The sequence below is a fragment of the Gekko japonicus genome, unplaced genomic scaffold (assembly GCF_001447785.1).
Source record: "Gekko japonicus isolate JY-2015 unplaced genomic scaffold, Gekko_japonicus_V1.1 scaffold2492, whole genome shotgun sequence".
In the NCBI taxonomy this organism is placed as follows: domain Eukaryota; kingdom Metazoa; phylum Chordata; class Lepidosauria; order Squamata; family Gekkonidae; genus Gekko; species Gekko japonicus.
This window is the reverse complement of record NW_015170965.1, coordinates 231,037-236,227: the sequence shown is the minus strand read 5'-3', so window position 1 is coordinate 236,227 and position 5,191 is coordinate 231,037. Positions and strand designations below refer to the sequence as shown.

General features: G+C 45.2%; 1 long non-coding RNA gene across 1 annotated transcript in view; it reads left to right on the top strand.

Annotated features, from left to right (window-relative positions):
• Nucleotides 1-1,171: 1,171 nt before the first annotated feature.
• LOC107116910 overlaps nt 1,172-5,191 on the top strand; it is a 73,174-nt gene continuing 69,154 nt past the window's right edge. Inside the window, exon 1 of the long non-coding RNA XR_001482722.1 lies at nt 1,172-1,265. This is a non-coding gene — a long non-coding RNA (uncharacterized LOC107116910). The remainder of the gene's footprint in view (nt 1,266-5,191) is intronic.

Below are 5,191 nucleotides of genomic sequence, written 5' to 3'. Positions count from 1 at the left end.
TGGTTTTAACTATTGTAAGCCGCCGTGAGCCGTCTTGGCAGGAGGGTGGGGTAAAAGTCTAACAAACAAATAAACAAATAAATAAATAAATATTGGCCCTGATTTCTGTTTGGATAGTCCAGGGCTGCAAAGCAGACGTAGGCACTGGGAAACCACTACTGTTCATTTCTCGTCTTGAAAACTCTACGGTGTCACCATAAGTTGGCTGCGACTTGATAGCAGTTCCCACTACCATGGTCGTGAGAGAGTGCTAAGCATCTGTAACAGACCCGTTGAGTTTTTCATTGCTTCAGTGTAAACTGGGAAAGCAGTAATGTAAGATGAATTGTACTATGTCTGAGTAAACAGTAACACATAATTCCCTTTTGTGAAACTTGGTAAATAAAGTCTGCTAAGTTATAAGAGATGAGCAGAGGTGGTTTGCTATTGCCTTGTTCTGTGTAGCAACCTTAATCTTTCTTCAAAGTCTCTCTTCCAAGTACTAATGGTGGCCTGGGCAGCCTCGCTTAGTTCTGACGAGCTTTGGATGTTTCGGCTGCTGAGTTATGATGGATGCATGCAATTGCAATATGCAATTCTAATGTTCTCAAGCAAAGTGTAATTACATTTTAGGCATGAACCAGAATAAGTTTTCTGGTTTGTTTCTCGTAGCACCAGAAGTAAATAAAATTATTAATATCAAGTTTGACTGGTTTTTTTATGAGACGCTAGCACAAGCAGGATTGTAAATGGATCTCTTTATTTCTACCAGAATTGCCTAGAGAAATACATGATTATACATGGCAGAAATTGTATAGTGAAACTCGAGGGAGAGGAAATTGACTGATCAAGAAATCTGTGTACTGTTTACTGAATGACTGTAATTTCTTAGAACAGGCCTGTGACCTTCCTAGCTGAACACAGCCTACCAGCCTTGGTTAGAGGCTTAATAAACAACTCGTTCAAGCTCCATTGCATGCCCAATGCAGTAGATAAGCTACTTTTGCTTTGATAGGTCATGAATTCTTCAGACCTCTTGAACAGCCAAGGTGTAAATTTGCAGTTTGGAAATCAGCTGCATTTTTGTAGTAGAAAGAAATTAGAATAATGAATGTGTATCTTTTCTCTCTCTTATTTTTCTAGACACTGGAAGCCGTCTTGAATTTCAAATATTCCGGGGGTCCGGGACACGTCGATGGATATTACAGGAACTTGTCCCTTGGGCTTCATGTGGAAGTGGAGCCATCTGTCTTTTTTACACGGGTGAATACCCTGCCTGCAACAAGGTGTGTTCTTACCACAAGCGGAATTAGATCACAGCGAGTTGGATCCAAAATCATTGAGAAGAAGGGTGGCATTCTTTTATCAGAATTTCCCTCCTCCCATTGTAGACTCCCATCTTCTAAAATTGGTGAAGGCTGAGCTACACATTACTGTTTCCCCAAGGACATCCCGGGGACGGGTGGAGATTGCTGTTCTGAAATTCCGCGCTTCCCAGGAACGTGCATTTGGGTTGGGACCACAATGTGTGGACATAAGAACAGCTTTTCTGGATCAGACCATTAGTCTATCTAATCCAGCACCCTGTCTCACACAGTGGCCAACCAGTTCCTCTGGAGGACCAACAACAGGGCATAGAGGCTGAGGCCTGCCCCTGATGTTGCCTCCTGGCCCTGCGATTCAGAGGTTTCCTATGTCTGAACATGGAGGTTCCCCTTTAGTCACCATGGCTCGTAGCCGCTGATAGGCCTATCCCCCACGAACCTATCCAATCCCCCTTTAAATCTATCTATGCCTGTAGCCATCACTACGTCCTCTGATAGCGAATTCCACATGTTGCGGAGAGCAGGGTTTCCAACAGGCCTTGAGAAAAATGTCCTGGCCCTTTAATGGAGGCTTAATGGGATGCTAGTTACCAGTTGTTGTTTACTTCCATGTCATGAAAAGCTTCAGCAGCCCCTTTCGACACACAAAGCCTCTATTAAAAGGACAGGATGCTTTTTCTTCCGGCGTGTTGGTGGCCCTAATGCAGAAGGTGAGCTTAGATCACCCTTAGGGCTGCCAAGTACTTAACCGCAAATCGGCGGGGGACATATAGTTCTTGGCAGAACATTCCCGCGTGGAAAACACCTGTGCTCCACTATGCTGTCGCCCAGATGTGACGCCAGCACGCTGGGCACGTAGCTGGGTGACTCTCTGGCAATGGGGCTGAAAACTCGATGGTACCATTAAGTTTTCAGCCCCATTGCCAGAGTGTCGCCCGGCTACGTGCCCAGTGTGCTGGCATCACGTCTGGGCGACAGCATAGTGGGGCACGGATGTGTTACACGCAGGAATGTTCCGGTCAGAAACCATGTGTCCCCCGCCAATTCACGGTAAGTACTTGGCAATCCTAATCACCCTGCCCCGAAATAGCTGTTTTCCTGATCTAAAAGAGCCCTATTTGTCCCACTGTGGAAACATGAGCTGTAACCCCCAACATGGCAAATAGCACCTCCTGGCCATTTCAGATTGGGAAAGTGGTGTGGGCAGAGGGCAATCTAAAACACACACCCCTTTCGGGGCACCACAGTTGCAGTGTGAATCAGGCTCTGGTGCCACCTGGGAAACGTGAATTTCAGAATACATCTCTCTCTCTCCAATCTGGGGATGCCCTCCAGGGAAAACACGATGTGTAGTTAGGCCCTAAGACTTCTCTGACCCCCAGCGGTACAAAAGCTGGGTGCTGCAATTGGAAAGAGGATGCAGAAGATATCCATTCTTCACTAGTAGTCTTTTGGATATATCCATCTATAAATAGCATCTTATCCTACTCCCCTTCCTCCAGGAACTTAGGTTCTTCCCAGTTCTATATGAACATACCTGAAGGTACCTTACACTGTATTATACCGCTGATCCATCAAGGTCAGTATTGTCTACTCAGACTGACAGCGGCTCTCCAGGGTCTCAAGCAGAGGTCTTTCACACCACCTACTGCCTGGTTCAAGGGAGAGCCAGTTTGGTGTAGTGGTTAAGTGCGCGGACTCTAATCTGGGAGAACCGGGTTTGATTCCCCACTCCTCCACTTGCATCTGGCTGGATGACCTTGGGCAAGCCATAGTTCTGACAAGAGCTGTTCTTGAAAAAGAGCAGTTTCTGTCAAGAGCTCTCTCAGCCCCGCTTACCTCACAAGGTGTCTGTTGTGGGGAGGGGAAGGGAAAGAAGTTTGTAAGCTGCTCTGAGACACCTTTGGGTAGTGAAGGGTGGGGTATAAATCCAATCTCTTCTTCTTCTTTTAACTGGAGATGTCAGGGCTTGAACCTGGGACCATCTGCATGCAGAGCAGAGGCTCTTCCACTGAGCCATATCTCCTCCCCATATTAGTCTCACAACAACCCTTTGAGGCAGACTAGTCTGAAAGATGGTAACTGGCCCAAGATGAGTGAGCTTCATAACTGAGTTGGAATTCGAAACTGGTTCCCCCCAGTCACAGCTGTAATACTAACCACTACCCTACACTGGCTTTACAACTAATCAAGGAATTTGATTACAACTTGATTTACAACTAATCAAGGAATCATGGTTCTTGTGCATGCTTTCTGAGATCAACATCTGGATACAACTAAAGGCTGGCCAATGACTAATATTCATGTTTCAGATTTTTTCCCCCATTTTCTATTTATCGTTAAAGGGTACAGTTCAGTTCTCTCTTATATGATTCAGTGTACTCTTAGGCAGCTCCTATCTGTTTGTGTGGGACTTTGCACAGAGCCTATGGGTGGATCCTGTGTGATGCATGTAGTGGCCGTACATTATGTGTTTGTTTGTTTTTTTTAATCCCCCTAAGGGGAATTTCTTATTGGTTTTTTCACAAAACTACAAACTATAACTGAAAATATAGGGGTCTTCGTCATGTGCCCCGCCCCCCGTACCTCACCCGGGGGAACTGCGATCCCCCGCGATCCCCCCCGAAATGACCTCTGCTTACCAGCCTCCCATTTAAACCGGTCATAAGAACATAAGAGAAGCCCATGTTGGATCAGGCCAGTGGCCCATCCAGTTCAACACTCTGTCACACCGTGGCCAAAAATACCAGGTATGTGGTTAACTCTTCCACTGAAATAAATGGGGTTCAAGTGATTTGGATTAGATTTTACCCATGGTTTGGTTTGTTCTCTAGCCCTTCTTTGTATTGGTGCTTATACTTTCATAGTGATGACCCAGTCAGGGTTGCCATATCCCTGCTAGGGTCAGGAAATCCCTCACCCCAGCTCCTGTTTACCGCTGTTGCTGTCAGGCCAATGCTGAAACTCAAAATTGATGTCAGTCCTCTCTAGGAATCGCCAGAAAAACCTATTGTTTTAACGTAGAGTTTCTAACGATCCTTGAGAGAAACAGTGTCAGTTCCAGTTTTGGGGGGAAGTGATGTCACACCATCACCAACAGCCATCCCCCCGTGCTTTTCCCAGTCTCCCGCTGGTTGCCAGGTTGCCTTGCCTGGCAACCCTAGACCCAGTGAACTAATATGCCATAAATGGTGGCCAACAGTACTGCCTTTTGGAAGTACCCTCTCATTTCTTTGAGAATGTGTTTTATTGGCAGAAGTACAATTCAGTATTGCGTTTTGCATAATAGGCAGTATTGGATGGAAACACCGCTTCTTAGCAAAGCACATCATTGGAACATGAACTGTGTTGTCATTCAGTGACACACTTTAGGCCATATGTGTGGGAGGGAGACAGCCCTTGTGGTATTGAATTCCAGCTTGTCTCTGAAGTAGTGGGACCTGCTTTGGTGAAAGCATCGAAGCAAGCCCTGGCTGTAGATGTCTGTGGAGAAGAACCTCTTACTGCTTTTTTTGGATTTTGGCCATAAATGCATGCAATCATGTTGTGGGCTTTGTTGGTGGCCAAGAATCATCTTAGAGGAATTTGTTGAATGAACTCCAGAAATTATTGGGATAAATAAATCACAAGGTAGAGAGACTACTAGAAGATTCATTATTTCCTTGTTCTCCATCTTCTTTTGTAAATGTGCTTTTGCTGTACAATCATTATGGCAAATTTATTTTCAAATGTTCTTTTTTATTGTGTCTAGTATGGTTTTTTTGATCAACAGCATTCTTGCATAGCGCTTGTACATTCTATTGATCTCCTATCGCCAAGACCCACGTTGTCTCATTACTGTACTACTTTCAAGTGATAAATTGTACAAGGTTGCTATTTTCTTTCCC